We start from the raw sequence: 24,337 nt of genomic DNA on the forward strand, positions 1-24,337 counted from the left end.
GCCTCCTCTGCATCATGTTGGTGGCTGGCGCGCCGTTCCCCTGCTTCTGCGTGCGAGCACGCGAGGACGACGACCATCGCCAAGTTCCGCTTCCCCGCGTTGACCTTGTGCGCTCCTCCACATCCAGCGTGGACCCGCTCCAAGACACCCGCACGAGCCTCCTATGCTCGCCCGCGTGGGTTGCCGCGGCTGCAAGGCCCAGCCGAAGCCTGCCAGCCTTGCCTCCCACCGACCAGGCCTTGGCCCATGGGTGAGCTCCCCGCAGCCCCTCCTCTCTGTTGGCCCAGTTCAGCAGATTCGGCCCTATAGTGTTTTTTCCTCTCGGCGGATTTAATCAATTATCCCAGGATTTACTGTTTTGCAGAAAAACCCTCATTGTCATGCATATAATAACTTATTAATCATGCATCATATGTAAATAATTTATATATGAATAGTGCTTAGAAATTCATCTAGTTTCATAATATCCAACTTTCATCCATGTTAAAAATGTTTAACTTGCTGTTTGCCTTTATCTTGCATAAATAGCATGTTAAAATGATTTATTTCATAACTAAGTAACCCTAGCTCCAAATTTAATAAACTTTATATCTAAATAGGGTAGAAAAATGCCTAGTTCAACATGGTGTACTTGTTTTGCATGTTTAATAACTCTAAAATTGTGTTTAGGGCAGATCAGTACCAAACCTAATATATGCATATGGGGATTTACCGGAATTGTTGTTCGTTGCTTCCGGCCTCATTTAAACTTGCCTAGATGGGTAGTTTTATTATGTTTCACCCTCTTGCCATGTTTAACAACATTTAATATTGTTGGGTACATAAACAAGATCGAAACTAAATAACTTGAATGTGGTGTTTTGTCAATATGCAACTCGTTGCATATTGAGCTCCACTTAATTTGTAGGATTGTTTTGTGCATTTTGCCATGCCATGTTTCTTTAAACTGGACATGCATCATACTCGATTGTGCATCATGCCATGTTGATGTGTTGGTTGTTTACTATGTTGTTTGCTTCTTTCCAGTGTTGCTTCTTCGGGGTGGTTCTGATAACGTCGTGTGTGTGAGGATCCGCTCGACTACATCCGTTTATCTTCTTCATGGAATCGTTCTTCTTCCTTGCGGGATTTCAGGCAAGATGGCCATACCATCGAAATCACTTCTATCTTTGCTTGCTAGTTGCTCGCTCTTTTGCTACGCCTATGCTCCGATACCTACCACTTGCTTATCATGCCTCCCATATTGTTGAGCCAAGCCTCTAACCCACCTTGTCCTAGCAAACCGTTGTTTGGCTATGTTACCGCTTTGCTCAGCCCCTTTTATAGCGTTGTTAGTTGCAGGTGAAGATTGAAGTTTGTTCCTTGTTGGAACATGGAGATGTTGTTCCTTGTTGGAACATGTTTACTTGTTGGGATATCACATTATCTCCTATTTAATTAATGCATCTATATACTTGGTAAAGGGTGGAAGGCTCGGCCTTATGCCTAGTGTTTTGTTCCACTCTTGCCACCATAGTTTCCGTCATATCGGTGTTATGTTCCCGGATTTGCGTTCCTTACGCGATTGGGTTATAATGGGAACCCCTTGACAGTTCACCTTGAATAAAACTCCTCCAGCAAGGCCCAACCTTGGTTTTACCATTCGCCACCTAGCCTTTTCCCTTGGGAGTCGCGCATCCCGAGGGTCATCTTTATTTTAACCCCCTCGGGCCAGTGCTTGTCTAAGTGTTGGTCCGAAATAGAGCCACTTGCGGCGCCACCTCGGGGAAACTTGAGGGCTTGTTTTAGCTGTACGTAGTGTTCATCCGGTGTTGCCCTCAGAATGAGATATGTGCAGCTCCTATCAGGATGTCGGCGCATCGGGCGGTCTTGCTGGACTTGTTTTACAATTGTCGAAATGTCTTGTAACCTGGATGCCGAGTCTGATCGGAATGTCTTGGGAGAAGGAATATCCTTCGTTGACCGTGAGAGCTTGTGATGGGCTAAGTTGGGACACCCCTGCAGGGATTTGAACTTTCGAAAGCCATGCATGCGGTTATGGGCAGATGGGAATTTGTTAATGTCCAGTTGTAGAAAACCTGAACTTGATCTTAATTAAAATACACCAACCGCGTGTGTAACCGTGATGGTCTCTTTCCGGCGGAGTCCGGGAAGTGAACACGCTGTTGGAGTAATGCTTGACGTAGGTTGTTCCAGGATCACTTCTTGATCATAGTTGTTCGACCATGCTTTTGCCTTCTCTTCTCGCTCTCATTTGCATATGTTAGCCACCATATATACTAGTCGCTTGCTACAGCTCCACCTCATACCTTTTTACCCTTCCCATAAGCTTAAATAGTTTTGATCGCGAGGGTGTGAGATTGCTGAGTCCCCGTGACACATAGATACTTCCTAAACCAGCTTGCAGGTGCCGTTGAACCATGCAGATGACGCAACCAAGCTCAAAGGAGGATCTCGATGAAGATCGTGTTCTTTATGTTGTTCCGTTTTCCAGTTGATCAGTAGTGGAGCCCAGTTGGGGTTGATCGGGGATCTGTGTAGCATTTGGGGTAGTCTTCTTTTATTTTGGTTCTGTAGTCGGACCTTGATTGTATTTGGATGATGTAATGCTTTATTCATGTAATTGCGTGAAGTGGCGATTGTAAGCCAACCATGTATCTTTTTCCCCTATTGTATTACATGGGTTGTGTGAAGATTACCTCACTTGCGACATTGCTTTCAATGCGGTTATGCCTCTAGGTCGTGCTTCGACACGTGGGAGATAGAGCCGCATCGAGGGCGTTACAGTATAGTCATCCATGAAACCAGTCATGAGCAGGTGCGCCTCGACACGACCTTCGTCATAGGGGTCGTGCCAAACTATTCCTTTGCATCTTCGACACGGACATAAAACCTCTGTCAGGTTATTTTCTTTCAAGTCCTGCACCGCCGACCGCAACCACCTGTCCACCATCGTCCCACTGACCATCATGAACACCTGCATGGTAGTAATAAACAAATTAATTTAAAAAATGCATGCATGCATCAAAGTCATACAAAAAATTTGCATGACCTTCCCTAAAAATAGGACATACATAGATTTAGAGTTTGCCCGAAATTCGCCGAAACGGAAATAAATCGACATTTCTGCAAACATAGGCAACTCAAAAGCACAATTTGGCGTCAACTCATGGCACACACACACAATTTCCATCATATTTCCCAATTATCATATCACACACACACACACACATACACATATTTCCATTTTGCACAAGCATGAAATTTTAATCACCTCTAGCTACGAGATCGAGCACACGGTGTGGATGATGATGTAAGGAGATTAAAAGTGCACAAAGCTCTGCTTGACAAAGAAAGATCTAGTTAGGGGGCAAATAGGTCACCTAACTAAATGCTACATCTACCTAGCTAGCTAATTTGGGATGAGACAACTTCAACTAGTGGAGGGGGAAGGAAAAAAAGAAAGGAGATGCATTAATGGAGGTAGTGTAGTTAGCTAGGAGTAATGAAGAGAGAGAAAGGTAGGTAGAAGAGGGAGAGTAATTGGGGGAGAAGTATTGAGGAAGAAGAAGAGTGAGAGAGGGAGGATGTGGGAGGTAAGGGGAAAGGGAGGAGAGGAGATTGGGAGAGGAGGTGGAAAAAGGTGGTGGTTGGTCCGTCTTAGTAGCAGCGTGGGACCAAAAACGCGCTACTTCTATGATCGTAGCAGCAACGCGCTTTCCTATCACGCACTACTGCTAAACGGGCCAACCGTGTGGACAATTTCAAAATTAGCAGCAGCGGCGTGACTAAAAAGCGTGCTACTACTATGGCATTAGCAGTAGCGCGCTTCTTGATGCCGCGCTGCTGGTAAAGTTAGGTCGTTGTGTACTGTCGGTGGATTTTTGTAGCAGCACGATTTGAACATCACGTGCTACTGCTAAATTTACATCAATAGCGCGCTTTCCCTAACCACGCTGCTACTAATTAGCAGCAGCCCCTCTTTTTGTGTTGCACTGCTGCTAAGATTCTGTGTATAAGGTTCTCCCTAGTAGTGATTAAGTATGTAAAAGGAAACGTTTGGAAACCTTGTGTATCTGTACGCATTTTGTAAGTACATGCATATAGCACAAACTTTACTATATACTATCACACTACACGTCTCTCTCTATATATATGCTTGCAGATTGTGCTATTCCCCCTGTCCAGGTGAATAACTCATCTTTGGTTGTGCACCATGACCAAAAAGGAGGGAAGACTTATACACCTAGACGGAGGGAGTACTACTATTACTTATGTATGTGCAAATGCACGTTTTAACATTACGATGCGTTTTTTGTAAAAGTAGAAAAACAACACTAGTCAAGCTTGTGAAACGATTCAATGCAACACAAATGCAAAAATTCTCGTTTGGTTGTTTACTTTTAGCTTCCTTCTCTATGGTTATATATCAATCGTACTTTGTACAGAGTATCTCACTGGTCGAGAAGGCATGCAAATTCCCAAACCGCTTCCTAAACCCTGTATCGAATTTTTTGCCTAACAAGTTGTGCCATGCAATTGGAATCCCAACTTGAGTACTACTACTGGGAGTACCAGGGGCCAGTTCTTTTAGGCTTCTAGATTAGTACTCCCCACTACAACTACCTCCATCCCATAACTACTACCTTTGTCCTGGTTTAATGGTCCCCATTATAATCCATATCAAATTTTGACCATAAATTTAACAAATGAAATGTTTGTGCATGTCACATGCACTAACATTTTATCAGTTAAATCTTTGGTCAAAATTTAGCACAAATTACAATGGTGACGAATAAACCCGGACAGAAATACTAGTAGTTTAGCACTAACATTTTAATGTTACTCTCCACTGTGACTAGTCTTATGGGAAAAGATGGGGAAGAGACGGCTTATTTTTTAAGCCTCCAAAAGAACTGGCCCTAGCAGCAGTAGCTAGGGATACTAGGAGTAATAGCTATGGATCGAGTGTGCGAGATGATCCAGAGAAAGTAAATGTAGAGAGATGAAATGCAAAAAAGGCGGAGGGATGTGATGGTTGCTTGTCCGTTTATTTTACCAGGCCACTTATTAATGGGAGTGGTGGGATTTTCTGATATGACGGCTTTACCGCCGTGCCACGAGCGGCCTGAGACTCCCGTGCAGTGCCGCCCTCTACACTAGTACTACATCGGTCGTGGTTTATTAGTCCCCCATTGAATTTGGCTGAAGATTTAACTGACAAAATGTTAGTGCACGTCAACAAAAACTATATCATTGGATTCGCATTTGAACATAGTTTTCAATGATATAATTTTAAGTGAGATGCATGAGCATTTATCGTTCTATATATAATGTTAGTTAAATTTTTGGCCGTACAAATCTATAGTAAGGTGCCTGTGCGTTGCATGGAACAGTGAAATGCATTGATCGGGGAGTTGTTCATTTTGATAAAGGATGTGGGGTCATCTCATGTGTAACGGGTATCGATTGGTTTCTTCGAATATTATTTCATCTCTAGAGCTCACAAACATCCGGGTGAAATAAATAAAAAGTATCTTTTGCAAACAAAAGCGTTCAATTGTTGAACTTGCATCCAAAAGTTGTGAAGAAATAACACTTATTGTGCTTTGCAAGAAATGATCATTAAGAATTAGTATTAACCATGCTCTTATACACCTAGACAGAGGGATTAAATCAGGATGACTTGGAAGGGGGCAGAAGAGATGTAAGAAATGGTTCATCAGAAGTCTCTCACCAGTACTGTAGTAAAAATTCTTAGTTAATCTCATAAATGGCAAGCGAGAACTCTAATGGAGAAAAAGCATACATGGAAGATTCTAGACTAAACCATAAATGGATAAACTTTTAATCAACCGCGATACTCTAATAGAGCAAGATCATGCATGGAAGGTTTTATACTATATAAATAAGAAGTTTCCACATGCTTAAACAACGGATTACATTGAGTGAAGACTAATGGTCATCATTTAACTTGGTAATGCATATGTCCATGTGAACCTCCTTGGAGTCCCCGTGCACCATGTTGGGGGGGGGGGGAATCATACCATACGTCTTCCATGTCCACATCGACGGGAAGGTCCCAGCTCGGCATAGTCCTAGTCAGCGTCATGAAGCGGATGCCGGAGCCCACGTAACTCTGAGGGGCAGTAACAGTGAGCATGCACCCGTACATCAGCCTTGTGTCAGTGTCAGCATCAGAGGCGTCGCCCCTGACGCACACTACAAAGACGGGGCGGTGGCCTACGCGGGCCTCGCTGGTGCCCACGATCGAGAGGATAACGCTGCCGTCCTCTTCCGAGACTAGCAGGTGGCGGTGATCCTCCAGCGACTCCGGCATGGCGAACGGGTAGCACATCTCGTACTTGATGTTCTTCGCCGCGAGCCAGTAGTGATAGACAGACGCCTACATGAGTTAATGCATGAGGTATGCCAGCGAGCCCCATAACAGCATCGGGCACTCATAGCAGTAGACAAAGGGCTCCTTGGAGGCATCAACCAGGCCGTCCATGAAACAGGAGTGGCTGTAGGGGACATTGCGCCAGTTGAATATATGAGAAAGTTACTACGAGATTTAGTCCGAATAAGCACAAAATAAATCATGACGGCTATAACTGAGATTAAACTAATCATGTGGACTAGCATAGTAGATGAATAGATGGAATCTAGGACACAGACAAGAAACATGAATTCTACCACGATTTCGAATAGGTAGGATAGGAACACATACGGTGCAACTGGAGTAGCACCGTTGGCGTTGAGGTTGTCGCCCATGTCATTGATTGAGGTTGTTGAGGTCGGGGAAGAAGTCGTCATCGGTGAAGTCGTCGCTGCCAGCAGTCACGCGAGTGCGCTCCCCAGATTTCAATAGTGCCCCCCGAATGGAGCGCAAGAGGGAGTGGCTGCAGGGGATGTTGCGGCCGCTGAATGGAGCGCAGGAGTAGCACACAAAGCAGTAGGTGGTGCTCCTCCCTAGTCTCTATCTCTACTCTTATCTCTATCTCTACTACTCTTCTTTCTTTTTTATAATATACTAGTAGCTGTCAAATCGAATAGTAGTGTGCCAGCCGCTGCACGCCTAGTTCAACATGCCTCGTCGCCTCCATCAAACGCCTCCATTAAACCCGCAAGCAAACCGAGAAACTTACTCCGGCCCGAGGAAAGAAATTTGCCGGTTACCGTTGGAGAATAATAGAGTCACATCCAATCCATTTGAGTTAATTGCGTGTATGATTCTCCCTCTATAAAAAGTTAATTGCATCCTTAATCTTGTATCTAAGTACTCTATGGGTTCCACTGTCAGTACAGTGTACATGACTTGCAGGCTGGCTATAGATTCATACAGAAAGTTAAAAAGAAACAAATACATCCTTTATCTTGTATTCTAAGTACTCTGTGGGTTCCACTCCCAGTACAGTAGCGAAAGAAGTATATGTTAAAAAAGCTAAAGTTTAGGACATAATACGAATTCAGGTCATCGCGTTGCGAGCATCCGGCCCGAACCAGTACACCAGGTGTTCGTTGTGGACGATGCAAGAGATAAACCTTTATAGAAGTGAGCCCGTCCGTTGCAACGGATCCAAAGTAGAATAATACATATTCACAAATTTGAAAGAAAACAGTTTAGTTTTGATATACATATCACTGAAAATATCTTATATTTCACTCCAAATATATTCTTTGGGCTGTTTTGATGAGGTAAGGGAGGAATGTGGTTGGTTTCAATATACTAAGGGTTTTTGTGTAAACTGGAGCAGAGAAATGAGAATTGTTGCAAAAGACCACAACTTACATCACAGTCGTTAGATGCAGATCTAATGGTCAGAAATGGCGGATGGCAGACACACACCATCATCACCAATTGGGTCTTTTATAGGAGTTGGAGTAGAGAAAAAACTGAGTTGGTGATGATGGTGCGCCTGCCATCTTCTAATATAGACCGTCCGATCTGTATCTAATAGATGGAAAGCAAACTATGACAATTTTACAAAAGATACCCGCACCTCTCTCCACATTTATAGATAAGGCCTTGCCTCGTTCATACTTATCTCCCACAACCTCATTGTTGAGGAATTAAAAAAGGAAGTCTCTGCAACAATCTGGCATGGTGGCCGCTGTCGGCACCGTCCATCCCCATGCCTCCGCCTAGTCCGACCACCAGTCACCACCACGCCCCACTCCTCTTCACCTTATCTATCATCTTTCTCGAGATATCATTTTTCCAATGAAATGGTCGAGATACCATTTTTCTGATAAAATTCCCGAGATATAATTAGTTTTTCCACATGGAATTACTCCTGCATGGGTCAACCACAATAGGTGTTTTGTAAAAAAATGCATCTTGATGCTCCGTGCAATGCACAGGCATCTTGCTAGTTTTTTTGCATATAATTCCAAACACCACATAGACACGGTCTTTGACCATTTTACAACTATGTTAGTATCATTGTTAGGGGTTAGCCTGTGCAAGTTATAGCCCCCGGGTGCTTTAACCTTTTTTTAGTAATGATATCTGCCGATTGCTCGCCACGAGTTCAATCCTGGCGAATCCCATGTAACCATCAGATTTTCATCCGACGGTGGCCTGTTTTTAAGCCATTGTATTTGACAAAACCACCACCCTTACACATGTACTATAATTGTGTCGCGGGCGTTTGCAACTGCCATGTTCCATGCTCGGGCATTGAAGTTTGTAACTATTTTAGATTAGAATATACTACTCCTCTGGTGCTAGTAGTAGAGCAGTCCTACTCCACTACTACTCTACTCAAGCAAGTTAGGGCATAGTAGTAGGTACTGTAGGGAGAGTATCAGTACTGTGATCACTCAAGCAAGTTCTCTTGCATCGATATGACCCGACGCTGCTTGTATGTGTCTCGTAAGTCAAGTGACATGATGTAGTCATCATCACCTGACCACTTCCTGTAGCACATATTCGCTTCTCCATCTTTGTCCGCAGATAATCCTCCATTCTTCCATGACCGCTAAGGCGCCTCGCCCCTGTTCTGAAAACCAAGCACTAACAATGGCAGAACCGAGCAGTGTCCACCGAGAGAGTGGCTGGAATTCGCTCCCCATAGAGGTAATCAAGCTCATTGTTTCACGTGGGGACAATCGCAGTACCATGTCGCTCGCTGCGTGCTCGTTGGGGCTGTACCATTTACTCAAAGCCCGCAGGCCGGCGCTTTTTAAGCCAACTCCATGCTTGTTGATGCCGCCTAGTCTTCAAAAACGGCGTGTCACGCAGCATAACGATCGTAGGGTGGCGAGTATCAAACCCTTCACTGGGATCCGATCCCCGACACCCTCAACTACATTAATGGTATGTACTGGATCGGCATGAACACGTCTTGGATGGTGCTCGTCGACGGCCGCGATAGCTGGATGCTCATGGAGGTCTACAACCGGCGATTTATCCCCCTTCCTTCGATTAACACTGCACTACTTTGGCACCGCGGCCCAGAATACTCAGAATCTTATAATAGATAACATGATACCAAGGTTGATTTTCTCAAGGTTGTAATCTGCCAAGTGCCCACAAGATCTGTGAATTATAAATACTTCAGGCTAATTGCGTTCTTCAACTGCGGTCTCGCCTATCTGACAGGTCACTGCGGTAAGTGGATAAATCTGCACGTCCATCATAGGATCATACATCCTCCATGGTTCTCTAATGCCATTGAACAGAAAGGCTTCATTTACGCCGTCGACTCCTTCTATGGTTGGACGTATTACTGGCCTACTCCGGTCATCGCTACAAATGGCGGTTACGGTAGTATGTTACTTTCCTATGATATCATGATGGCTTCCTTATATTACTGACAACATTTACTGAAAAAATATTCATGCTCATAAAATGTTGTTCTTAAGATTGACTACATTAAGAGACCTTTTTTATTTGACTCCAACTTGATATGATGTTGTAGGCCGCCTGGTGTCCCTACCCTTCCTAATCCCAGAACCTTTGAAAGAAAAGCGTCATGGCAATTGCAGGTGGTTCCTGGCTCGATCAGACGATGGCAGACGATTGATGATCATTCACACGTACCGGACGTGTTGTTTCATGGAATACAATCGCAGTCACTGCAAGGTCTTTGAGCAGGATCCTAGCTTCTCTGGGCCTTCAAGAATTTTTGACTGGAGGCTGGTAAGTAGCCTTGGTACACGCTCTCTGTTTCTCGGACTGAATTATCCGATTAACCAGGAGATAACCGACGGCAAGGATCCTGATGGTAGCGCGGTTTCATTCATCAGGCAAAATTGTGTGTACACAACGTACCATGCATCTTTGCATGCACCATACCCTGATAAGTGCCGCCACGCTCTGCAGCCCAAAGTATGAGAGAGAGCGTTGCAAGTATCAGACTTTGACCTGTTGGCTGGAGTTTCCCCCGTCAGGCACCCATCTGGTTCAAGCCGTCAGCCAATCTCCACAGCTTAATAAATAGTAACATGTAACTAAGCCAGTTAGTTAGATGCGTACACTTGGTGTAGTAGGATCTTTATTTAGTTTGATGCATACACTTGTTCTTTTTTGGTAGCCCTTTTGTAATGATGGCTGATGTTTGGTTTGGAAGAGAGAGCTGCGTCTTTACTCTTCTCGGCTGCTTACTGCTTCTGTTGCACCCCCAGCACTGGTTGCTGCTGCTGTATCCAATGTACAATCAGTAGTATATTTTGTCTGTTGGTTGAATTAATGTGTTGTTACAACAACAAACACGATGTTTTGGAAGTCGTTGCACGGTCCGATCCTTTAGTGCCCCGTACCGTATGTAGCGCATACTATTTTTGGTACGGAACACATTTTTCACTTGTCGATAACATGCAGCCCACTGATGAAGGCCCAATAGAGGAGCCCATAATTAACTGGAAGGAAGGCTCTCACATGCATCTGGCCCAGGTAGATGCTCATGGTCCCCTAAACATAAATAAGTAAATAGATAAATAAATAAATAAAGCTAAATGCTCATGCACCAGTTCTTCAAATTCATGATTTAACAGGAGGACATTATTTCCTATGATAGTGTCGTTACATTCAGTCGATATTATTCTTAGGCAAAGATAGCGACTAGTCTTCTTTCTCCACCATTTTCTTTCTACAACCAGCGGACCCATGCAAATCGTAGTCAACGTCGTAAATAGTTTCGGTCCATTTTTTATTTTTCACTAAGAATGCTCAACCCAGCCCAGCACATTGGCGACAACACTTTATCCTCCACGTTGGTGCGCTCGCTGTGGCGCCGCCGTCCGGCTGTGTCAACATAGTGAATCGGGAGAGGACTGTAGTTGTGAGTATGACAGTACGGACCCACCAAGTCCACTCCCGAACACAAGCAAGCGCCTCTTTTACTATTCAGATGCACCCCTCGTTTTTTACTCCAATCCACCCTGTTGATATGTGGGATCCATATCGTTTTCAACGTATAGTCAATTAATGAAAGAATTTCAAAACTTTTTTTTGATGATTTGTTCGGAGGAGCATGCTATAAACTGGGTTGTGCGGTCTCTGTGGCCCGTCTAACAACATGACCAGCCTAGCAGTTTTTTGTTTGGAAAAATAGGTAGCCCACTATTTCTTTTTGAAGAACACCCAAGCTAGGCCTATTTGTTTTCTCCGACTTACTGGGCTACAAATCTTTCAAGACGAGGAGGGATGCATACCGGCTTGGCCAAAGAACATGATCAGTATTTGTTAAAAGTAATATCAAAGGGGTTGAAAATTCCATAAAAATATAGCAAATGGGAAATTACTTTCTTTTTTTGTTTTTGTTCTTCACTGATATTTTATATTTCATTGGATTTTAACATGACATAGTACTAATTTATTTTTAAATTTGTTTTAGTATGGCTACTAATTTTTGGATTAAGAATATTTTGTTCCCCGGCAAAACTTTGTGAATTTTCAAAATTTTGCACATTTTTAGATCAATTTTTTAACCATGGTAGTGACCAGAAAATGGGCAACAATTCTAAAAATGGAAAATTCGCCACAATAAATTCCATAAGAATTAGAAAATTAGTAAAAATATAAAATAATAGCAAATGGGCTGTACACGCCACAGATTTTGAGGCTGACTTGTTTACGCAAGGCTTTGTCAGTCAACACACGATTCTAGCAGTAGTGATTGTTAGATGTCCATCCAACGGCCGACGTGCTTCATCAATCTCTGATCTTCCTGCTCCAGCCACCTAAGCTAGCACCGGTGGGACTGCGTGCTCCCTCCTCTTGTGGCCCGCTATGATGCTGGGCGGGCTTCACCGGCCCACCCTAATCCCTCCGCTGGCCTAGCCGCACGCAATCAACTGCGTCCTTATTACGCGAAAAAATGATTTCTCCCACTGACATCTAGGGTGCACCGGTTCGAAGGCTGACCTGTGGGCCTACTAAGTTGACGCGTACGCAAGGCTTTGTCAACTTACTCAACAAATGATTCTAGCAGTGGTGATCGTTGGATTTGAATCGAACAGTCATGTTGCTTGTTCAATCGTTGCTCATCTTGCACCAGCCGCCCAAACTAGCGCCAGCGAGACCACCTGCTCCTGCCTCGAGTGGCCGGCTGTGCTGCCGCTGAGGCCTCACCGCCCCTTAGTACTTCCACCGCTAGCCAGGCCCTGCAGCGACGGAAGCATCACACCGCAGCCAAACCAGTGAACCCCCATACTCCTCTCCGCGTGGGCATCCATTGTCGCATCTTCCCCGGCTCCGCGTCATCCCCTTCCTAGGCCTCGCCGTCGTCCACCGCCTTGGTGCTCTCGGCGCGGTGTGGTCAATGTGGTCAATGAACGACTTCCATCAGAAGAGTACTGTACGTGGAGAGGCTGACAGCTGGGTCCACGGCCGCAGCAAGGAAGTGCCTCCTTATTACGTGCAAAATAATGATTACTCCACCTGACAGCAGGGACCCACCGGATGGGCCACCGTATGTCGTGAAAAAATGTTTCCCCCTGACTGCTGGGACCTACCAGCTACATCTTCGCAAGCAAGGAAGTGCTTGACAGTCGGGACCCACCTGGTCGAAGTGTTCGTAGTGTTGTCGTTCTAGTCGCGAATGTGTACATACATATAATCGGTTTGTCTGCAGGCTGCAGCGATGTACCGTCGCCGTGTACGGAAGGGCACATGTCATAGTATAGGCGCGCCTGTGTCGTAGTAGAGGCGCGCACGTAGCATGTACACGTACGTACAACCAGGGTGCAAGAAAGTAAATACGTCCGCGTACGTACATACGGGCGGGGTCTCGAACGCCTACTCGCGCATATGTATGGCAAAGGCTCGTGTACATGTCTTGGTCCAAACGGAGAAACTACGTCGTCGTGTTCATCGGGAGCCAACATGCTTGGACGAAATAGCCGATCAAAACGAGGACTGGCGTACCGCGGAATGGAGGAAACGGCCTTGTGTTCGATCGGCCATGGTCGAAACGGGATCCTGTTCATCGGGAGGGGTTTGGAGTACCGCAAAACAGAGGAAACGAACTTCCCTTGGACCTCCTACAGTCAAAACGGGGTCCTATTGATTGGGAGGGGGGTGGCGTACTACAAAACGAAGGAAACAGACTTGTGTTGTAGCGCTACAGTCGAAACGGGAACTACTAGGGAAAAGCCTAGCAGCAGCGCGGGTTTTGGGCCTCTCAGTAGCGTGGGGACCGGCGCTACTAATAAGGCGCTACAGCTAACGTATAGCAGTAGCGCCTGTTGTCCCACGCTACTGCTATACATGAATAGCTGTAGCGCTCTTTAGAAAAGGGCGCTGCTGATATTATCTGCAGCGCTGTTTACCGGGAAGCGCTACTGGTAAGGCGGCGCTACTGCTAAATTTCCCCCCTCGCTACTACTAGTTTTATTAGTTTTTTTCCCTGCATATTTGTTTTGTATTTGAATAGGCTTTATACAATAATCTTTAGCATATCATACACATACAAATGTAATCATAGCATATACATACAATTAGTCTCATCAAATCATGTCATCATCATAATCATAATCCAACACAAAGTGGTCTCTCATCATCATCTCGAAAATAGTGATACAAGTCTTGATTACTTGCAAATACATCATCATCCATCTAAACAATGATATACGCGAGAAGAGCTATCACTTTGAGTACATGAGTTCGTATCCCTCTCTCACATTAGCGTGAACCTAAACTAACTACTGCATGTCGCTCGAAAACCAGAAACCGGTACACCTGGGCTTGACACTCCGGCCACTTGTCGTATATATACTCCTGGCGTAGCAATTCTTCGGCATCTATGATCTATGCACCTGCATCGTCACATGAGTCGATGATATGCAACATATATAGTTGAGCAACAGAAAGAGATAGACTTGGCAAAAATAGAAACAACATATCATAAGCATAAATAACAAAGTTCATTGTACCCCAAAATGCCCTAACTAGAGTGATTTTCGCTAGTCGAGGAGGGGGATGGTTTAATTACATCACAAATCATGTTTCACCGTGCATAACTCAAAGTTTTGTCATACAGAAAGTATGGACTAAACGGACACATTGTCATATATCGACAATCACTCCAACATGTCGTTCCATCCATCCAAGTCAGGGAGATAGTCCTTGAGCTTAGTGAAAGGCTTCATGTCGAGACGCTGAGAGGCTATCCATGTTCGGACGTCTTCCCGCGACATTTGTTCTTCTCCGTAGAACATCCCTGTTTTTCCGACGACCTCCTTCATGATGATTTGGGCAAGTTCGCGCTGGATGTTATTGAACTCAGCTCGAAGTTGATGATCCTCGATATCTCCTATGTCCTTTGCCCATTGCAGAATATGGGCATCGCCGGATCTAGGTGACATGCGAAGGTTCTGGTGATCCCGTCTGTACTCCAGCATGTGGTGTAGGACATAGAATCCATCATTAAGAGAATCGTTCGGTTGCTGGATGGAGCAGAAGTCGGTCTTATGGCCAAAGGCAGCCCTGCTGCCCCTTCTCTTCTTGTCCCTGACCTCTCCACCCCCTGCTTGGTAGTAAAACATAACACTGTCGAGAACATCCTTGATGTGGTTGTAATCCTTTTTGTAAATGTTCTTCGACGAGTCCAAGTAAAGAGCGTGGGAGAATCGGGGGTAGAGGATGATGAGGACGGCGCGCCCGCCGCTGCGCAAAATAAGTACACCTCAAATTAATTAGCCTCCACCGTGCAAATGAATGATTGAAATCGAAGGAAGGATAGCAGCGCAGATGACTTACACGGGATGATAAGGCACAAGAATCGCCTCCTTGTCCTTATTGGCGAGCATGAAATTGACGATGTAATCCCTTGCGTATTCACGGTGCTTTGCGCAGACTCCCAAGAAGCCCTCGTGCATGTAGTACGGGTCAGCGACACAGATATGAGATATCTGCTCAACCCCGATGTTGTAGTTCATGTGCAAGGCATAAAAGCGGACAAATGTAAAATCCAGCTTCTTCACGTGAAACATGTCGAATATGTAATCGAATCAGAGGAAGAACTTATCCGCGGGGAAGCTGTCGACGTACGACATTTGCCGTGGAACATTAACCACGTAGAGTGGGTATCTTGGATCTTTCGAGGCGATGAGGCCTTTCTCTACCCGCAGTACATCGGCATGAAGTCTCCATAGATCGCCGAATCTGGCCCGTAGTGCTGTTGCAGGTAGGATTTGTTGACCGGGGATATGCCATTTATCCGCATCGGGGATATCTATACGGTCCTGAAGCCGAGGCTGCTGAGGCGGCTGGATCATAGAATCAACTTTTTTGCCTTTCCTCGCTCTCTTCCTAGACTTCTTTACTACCGGAAGGTCGTCCATAATACGTTGAAGGAACATTGACTCCTTCCCGGTGCGGCAAATCCCGGGCACTCGATATGTCCTAGTTTGTAGCACAAGTCATGCCGAAATTCATGGAAAATTTCGGCATGACCTTTGCTAAAAAGTGGAAAAATCGAGAACCTGAATTTTGCCGGAACGGAAATGAATCAACATTCCGGCAAAACATAGGCCACTCGGCTTCATTCCCTGGAAACAACAAAAGGCCACTTGAGCACAATCTAACCACTTCAATGTCGATTATGATCAATGAGCAAACACAGCTGAGGATTTTTCATATATCATGACCACTTCAAATTTGCATCTCCTAGTGTTTGACACTTCAAGAAAATCTACACAAATGTCATGCTCTCTGAAACTCAATTCAAAAACCAAATATAGATGGATGAACCCTAGAATTCAAATTATGAACCTAGAACTCAAATTATGTCCTAAATTTTTGTCCTAATAAAAATTCACTAAAAATTAAGAACCTACTAGACTGGCAACACTAATAGAAATTTATATTTTTATATTGAGTTTTTTGTCTAAACTAAATCCTACCACCCTAGTTAACATCTAGTTAAACCTTACTTTCCTAACATTTGTAATTGAACACTACAATCCTAACCCTACTGCCCTAGTTAAGCATATACAAATTTTTCCTACGGTGAGGGAGGCAGGGGCGTCTCTGTCAAAGCCCTATCTAAATTCTTTTCCTAACTAAATTAACATAACTAAATTCTTTTCCTAACTAAATTAACCTAACTAATTTAGAGAGAGAGAGGAGGGGTGGGGGCTTACAGAGGATGGCTCCGGTAGTGGCGAGGGAGGCACAAGCGTCTCCGGTGATGGCGAGCGAGGCAATTGTGGCGAGGGAGGATCCGGTGGTGTCGACTATGGCTTCGGTGGCGTTGATGTGGCTGCGCGGCTCCGGTGGCGTTGGGGGCGGCTCCGGTGGTGTCGACGATGCACGGCTCTGGTGGCTCCGGGGGCGTCGACGTCGGTAGGAGACAACGGCGAAGTGGGGCGACGGTGAATCGGGCAGACGGCGGCGGGGTGGGTTGTGGGATTTGGGGGAGAAGTGGTGGCTGGGGCGAAACAGTTTTTTGGTTAAGTCAAACTTAGCGGTAGCGCTTTTCGCGAAACACGCTATAGCTAAGTTAGCTATGGCGATTTTCACAAAACGCGCTTCTGCTATAGCTATGTAATTCCCTTCATATTTCTTATTTCCTTTTCTGTTTCTACAGCGGGGGTCTAGGAAACGCGCTGCAGCTACGTTAGCTATAGCACCTCTTACGAAGAAACGCTACTGCTACGCCTTTCTCCTTTTTTCGCTTTTTCATTTATTTTTCTCTACATTTTATTTTTCCCTTTCTCCTTTTTCTATTTCTTTCTTTTTCATTTACTTTTCCATTTGTTTTTCATTTCATTTTATTTCCATTAGGAGTAGCGCTCTCCACGCGAAACGCGCTGCTACTTATGTCCTAGCGGTAGCGCGCTTCTCTCAAGACCGCTACTGCTATGCGTAGCCTATCGTTTTGGCAATGGGAATATTAGTCGTAGCACTTTTTCATGTGCACGAGCTACTGCTACTATTGTATCTGTAGCGCGGTTTTCGCACGCGTGCTACTGCTACTTAGCACTAGCGCCTGTTTTTGCCACGCACTACTGCTAAATTTCGGTGTATAAGGTTTTCCCTAGTAGTGGGGGGTCCTGTTCGTCGGGAGGGGCGTGGCGTACCGCAAAAGGGGACTCCACATGATACTATTCATCTCCACCGTCGACCTCCTCCAGCCTCCACGGGCTACTGTTCATCCACCGTCGACCTCCTCCAGCCTCCACGTGCGACTGTTCATCAACGGGATCGAGTTCATGCAGGCTCCACCGCTCCTCCACTGACTATTGTTCAAATAGCCCTCTCCACTTGGTCCTGTTCAACCACCCCTCCACTGGCTACTGTTCATCCAGCCCTCCACGGGCTACTGTCGGTCCAGCCCTCCACGGGGTCCTATTCATCAGCTCTCCACGGGGTCCTGTTCATCCACCCACAACCGGCTCGATCTGGGTCCTATTCATCCAACGGCAATGGCCTCTACTACCACGGGGTCCTGTTCATCCACCCCCACCGGGAACTATTCATCAAGAGGCAACATCGATCGGCTTCAGTTAGCAGTAGTAGTGAAGGAATCACTCGGGTTCAGTTAACAGCATGGGATCGATTGGGGCTCAGTAACGTAGCTAGTGTAATTGCTTGGGTTCAGTTAGAGCCCAACGCCTCGCTCGGGTTCAGTTAGAGCGCAACGCCTCGCACAGAAGCGCGTACGTGTACGAGAGAAACGCACAAACCTCCATGAATCGCTCGGCCCAGACCACCCACCGTAACCGGGAACTCCCCGATATTTTCCTTGATATCGCTTCTACCACATTTTTTTCCATCATGGATGGCCCAAAGAATGTCATGTAGCTACGTCTCTAGCCTGCCCAGGACGAAAAGCCCAATTTTGTCATGATTTTTTGTCAAGTAGCAGCCCACCACATCTATGATGATACCGGGTTTCGTCACAATTATCATCATAGAAATGTCATAAGCATGACAAAAAAAATTCATTTGGCCCAAAATGTCACGGATGTGTCTTTTTTTGTAATGAGTCAAGATACTTTGTGACACTCGACTTAGCCATGTTGACCTCTCTCTTGCTCTCGATATCTGCAAATATAATCATGACTTTCTCCACATTGGGGTAGCCAGTACCCTGATTCTCACCTTCATTATCGTTATCCTCATCTTTACACGCCGAGGGTTCTTCTCGCGTTTCTTTCTTGAGTAGCTGGCACTCCCGAGTGGTGTTCTTTGGCAGGATCAAGTTGCCATCTTCGTCCCTCTTTGTGTGAATCTGACAAGGCTGATCGAGTATGTCACTCCTTGAGTTATGTGACGCCCCAAGACCGGAGCTCCAGTTGCCTTCCAGGGTTTCTGGGTTTTCATTGTGTGATTTGTTTAGCTTGTTGCATTCATCATTGCATATTTTGCATTCCATCATTTCATGCATGACATTTTGTTGCAAGCCCCATGTGAGATCCATGCACCACCACCTTCCTTCCTTCTCTTTTCTTTCTTTTTGCAAGTGCCATCTTGCCCTCCTCCTTCCTTCTTATTTCTTTCATTTTGGCAAGTGTCCTTTCCCTCCTCCTCCATTAATGTTCATTCTTTTCCTGGTGCTAGTTCTCCATGCCTAAACCCTCTCTGTCAAATTTCAAATCCTTTGGAGTTGTTTTGGTTAGGTTCAAAAATGCCTCAAGTTTGAATCATATTTAAACTTGTTTTATTTTTCTACCTCTAAAAATGTCCAAATCAATTTTATCAAAAGGGCATGAATTTAGGGTCATGAGGATATTTTTATCTCATACACATCTCCTTTTCCCTTGCTCTTTTATTTTGTATTTCTGTCTGAAGAAATGTAAAAGAAAAGAGACAACAGTAGCAGCGCCAAGCCGGCCAACCAACAGCCTTCCCGCTGCCAGCCAAGGCCTTCCCCGCGGCCCACCTAGATCCAGCCGGCCTCTAAGCCTAAGGCCCAGCCAAGGCCATCTCTAATCCTAACCCTAGCCCGCTCGATCAATCGCTCTCCTCTCGATTTCCCTCTCCCTCTTCTCCCTCCACCGCACGCACTCGCAGACATCGCCAGGAGCGGATCCCCTAGCTCGCCCCCGCGCTCGGTTTTCCCCTGCATCGCCAGCGCGCCCCATCGATCTCGCCGGACCCAGCAGGCAGCCGCCCGGCTCCCTCGCACCCCCGCCGGGTCTCCTCCCTCGCCGCGAGCCTACAGCGCCGCCGCTCCTCCTCTGCCTCGCGTCGCCCTCCGTCGTCAAGTGGCGCCGCGCCACCGGCCATCCTTGTCACCGCCCGGGTTCCTCCTGCACCTCAAGCTCGGTGCTCGATCTCATGACCTCCGCCACCTCGACATCCCAAGGCACCTCGCCGGCCGATCTGGCCCCGCCTACCCGACCCTCTCCATGCGCCGCCCAGGTCTTGCCTCCTCCCTGTGGCATCGCGCACCCGAAGTCCAAGACCTCTCCAGGCTCCAAATGCTTTGTTTCCCATGCTCCACACCAAGTCCGACGCCGACCTCACTTCGTCTTGCTGCCGCTTCTCCTTTCGACCTCCTGTTGCTGCATGACCCTCCCATCGTGCACCGTCGCTATTCGGTTTCTTTTCTCTCAAGGTCGAAGGACGCCAAGTACCAAGACGTCGAAGACCCGGCAAGTTCATCTACGGGCATGTACAACTACCTTCACCAAAGACCTGTGTATGCTTACATAACGAACCTTGGAGTTACACGAGAGACCAAGTACTCTGACGACATGTGTACCATTACGCCCGACGACCTTGGGTGCACCAAGTTCCACTACCGCCGACTAGTATGACTACCATCACAAAACAAGACCGTCAAGACCGGACTAACAAGTACCCCGAGAACATCTATACCTCTACCGCCGACGTGCTTTTCGTCAAGTCCCTCTACGAAAATGTGTCCGACTACCGCCGCCCGAACATCTACGAATCATGTACCATGACCATCGCTGAAGACCCCGTGTACGTCAAGTTCCATGTCGTGACCCCAAACAACTACGAAAAAAGAACAACTACTTCGACTATCGTCGCGGAACGTCTACTTCCCCTACACCGCATCAAACTCGAACCCCTCCGATAATGCACACTTAGAAGGTATAACCCCGAGACGACGTCCGTGAACGAATGCTTGTGATGTTTGAGATGCTCATGTTCGAACCATGTCAGTTTTGTCACTCATTCCCATGCCACTAACCCGCTGGAACCCGGTATCTGGGAGTGCCCCACCATCTTTTGCCCGCATCCACACACTTCTCCTTTGCATCGGTATCTCAATCGAGTTACCGGAACTGGAACGTTGCCGTGGCACCGGTACCGTTATCGTTGCCGTGGCACCCCGTTTCATATCCGCCACGATGACAATATGCTTCATAATGCTCTTATCAACATTTTCATTAAAATTTACATAATCTTGAACTTGTCCTCCGCATCATGATAATAACATTTAAATGTTAACTTTGTTATAGCACCAAATTGCTAATGCATATGGGGATTTACCGGAATTGTTGTTCGTTGCTTCCGGCCTCATTTAAACTTGACTAGATAGGTGGTTTTACTTTGCTGCACCCTCTTGCCATGCTAACAACATTTAATCTTGTTGGGGTACATAAACGAGAGAGAACTAAATAAGTCATGTCGTGTTTTCTTCAATATGCAACTACGTTGCATATTGAGCTCCACTTAATTTATAGGGTTGTTTGTGCACTTTGCCATGCGATGCCTCATTAAACCGGCCATGCATCATACTTGTTTGCGCATCGTGCCATGTTCATGTGATGGCTGTTTACTATGTTGTTTGCTTCTTTCCAGGTGCTTCTCTCGTTAGCTTTGGTTTCGTTCCGGAGTTGTGAGGACCCATTCGACTACGTCCGTTTGTCTTCTTCTTGGACTTGTTCTTCTTCATTGCGGGATATCAGGCAAGATGACCATACCCTTGAAATCACTTCTATCTTTGCTTGCTAGTTGCTCGCTCTTTTGCTATGCCTATGCTATGAAACCTACCACTTGCTTATTATGCCTCCCATATTGTTGAACCAAGCCTCTAACCCACCTTGTCCTAGCAAAAGTTGTTTGGCTATGTTACCACTTTGCTCAGCCCCACTTATAGCATTGTTAGTTGCAGGTGAAGATTGGAGTTTGTTCCATGTTTGGAACATGGATATTTTGTTGGGATATCACAATATCTCTTATTTAATTAATGCATCTATATACTTGGTAAAGGGTGGAAGGCTCGGCCTTATTCCTGGTGTTTTGTTCCACTCTTGCCGCTCTAGTTTCCGTCATATCGGTGTTATGTTCCCGGATTTTGCGTTCCTTACGCAGTTGGGCAGTTGGGTTATAATGGGAACCCCTTGACAGTTCGCTTTCAATAAAACTCCTCCAGCAAGGCCCAACCTTGGTTTTACCATTCGCCACCTAGCCTTTTTCCCTTGGGAGTCACGCATCCCGAGGGTCATCTTTATTTTTAAACCCCTGGGCCAGTGCTTGTCTAAGTGTTGGTCCAACCCAGAGCACCGTGCGGGGCCGTCCCTTGGCAACTTGGGTTACGTTGGCTCCCGTACGCTTAGCTTATCCGGTGTGCCCTGAGAACGAGATATGTGCAGCTCCTATCGGGATGTCAGCGCATCGGGGCGTCTTGCTGGACTTGTTTTACCACTGTCGAGGATGTCTTGTAACCGGGATTCCGAGCCTGATCGGGTGTTCCCGCTAGAAGGAATATCCTTCGTTGACCGTGAGAGCTTGTGATGGGCTAAGTTGGGACACCCCTGCAGGGTTTTGAACTTTGGAAAGTCGTGCCCGCGGTTATGGGCAGATGGGAATTTGTTAATGTCCGGTTGTAGAAAACCTGAAGTTGACATTAATTAAAATACATCAATCATGTGTGTTACCGTGATGGTCTCTTCTCGGTGGGGTCCAGGAAGTGAACACGGTGTTGGAGTTATGCTTGACCTAGGTTGTTCTGGGATCACTTCTTGATCATAGTTTCTCGACCGTGCATTGCCTTCTCTTCTCGCTCTCATTTGCGTATGTTAGCCACCATATATGCTAGTTGCTTGTTGCAGCTCCACCTCATACCTTTTACCCTACCTATAAGCTTAAATAGTCTTGATCGCGAGGGTGTAAGATTGCTGAGTCCCCATGACTCACAGATACTTCCAAAACCAGTTTGCAGGTGCCGATGATACCGTACAAGGGACGCAACCAAGCTCAAGGAGGAGCTCGATGAAGATCTTTTCCTTTGTGTTGTTTCGTTCTAGTTGATCAGTAGTGGAGCCCAGTTGGGGTCGATCGGGGATCTATGTAGCATTGGGGTAGTCTTCTTTTATTTTGGTTCCGTAGTCGGACCTTGATTGTATCTGGTTGATGTAATGCTTTATTCATGTATTTGTGTGAAGTGGCGATTGTAAGACAACTATGTATCTCTTTCCCTTATGTAATACATGGGTTGTGTGAAGATTACTTCACTTGCGACATTGCTTTCAATGCGGTTATGCCTCTAAGTCGTGCTTCGACACGTGGGAGATATAGCAGCATCATGGGCGTTACAAGTTGGTATCAGAGCCTTCCCCAACCGTAGGAGCCCCCTACTTGATCGAATCGCTGGCGTTATTGGGTCTAGAAATGTTTTGAGTCATTTGGGAATTCAAGTAGCTCTTAGGATATCTTTCTGACAGATGTATGATATGAAATTGGGGTTCGATGTCTAGTGGTCCACGTATCCACGGTTTGTTTTACAGTGGTCTCGTTGTGTCTTAAAGAGTCCTTGGCTATGCCGACTCGGGGACGCTTCATATGTCATGTGCACTGCCTTGTACATGATGGTGTTGTACGATCAAGCCCGTGTAGGCCCCACCACGAAAACTTCGGATGAAATCTCTATCATATGTTTGTCCCGGCTTATTCTGCAAGCCAATCCTTTGTTTTGTTTTGAGTTGTGGTATTCGAGTTGCTTCAATGTCAAGTGTTGATTCCATCCCTTTTCATAAGCGGTGTTCTCATATTTATATGTGAATACTAATCCTTCATGATAATTGAGATTGTCATGTTAATCCTTTTCAACTGGTGTGCTTCTCTTCAAGTGGATCCGATCATTTTAACATCGAAAGATCACCTCTCGGTTTTCTCAATGGTGTTTGTTTCATCCGTCTCCAAGTTCCCTTTGTTTTTCCCGCCCACCCACCCTTTTTCTTCAAGGATTCAGATTCTTAATCAAGTATCCTTTTATTCATGTGAAGTCTCTCCATTTTGTTTTCCTTCTTGGTCATACCTGGTGATTCTCATGAAGAGTCTAACGGAGTTTCAAGTTATCATTCCTTGTTTCTTTTCTTCTCCAGTGGATCAAATTCAAGTTTTTGGTGTTTCTTTACCCTTTTGCTCATTTCAAGGCATTCTCATGCCGGTGCAATTCTTAATCGTTCACCTCTTGCTATTCTATTTTCCCAGAATGCTCAAGATATCTCAGAAGGCTCGTCTTTTCATTCAAGATCAGTTCAAGCTATTTCGAGGTCCTATGTTATTCAAGCCATTTAATTCAACCGGTGCAATCTTCCTTTTAAATTGTTCAACGGTGTATCTTTTGAGTGGGCCCTAACCCACATGTCTTTTCCCAGGATCTTACCTGACTCTTCTTATTTGTCCGGAGCTATCCTCAAATTCTTTTCGAAGTTTGACGTAAGAATGATTGTCATCAGTCTTATGTTTTTTTTCCTCAAGATCTTTCAAATTCATTTCATTGTTGATTCAACTTTTATATTCTTCTTTATTCCGGAGTGCCTCAACAATTCATGGTGGTGTTTATCATCGTCATTCTTGGATTTGAAGACCGAAGAAGAGTTTTCCTCCATATCTTGCTCCATTCTCTTCAAGATTCCTGATTCCAACTTGCTGCCATCCTCCCATAATTGTTTCGGTTGT

This window comes from Triticum dicoccoides, chromosome 4A (genome assembly GCF_002162155.2).
Source record: "Triticum dicoccoides isolate Atlit2015 ecotype Zavitan chromosome 4A, WEW_v2.0, whole genome shotgun sequence".
Taxonomy (NCBI): domain Eukaryota; kingdom Viridiplantae; phylum Streptophyta; class Magnoliopsida; order Poales; family Poaceae; genus Triticum; species Triticum dicoccoides.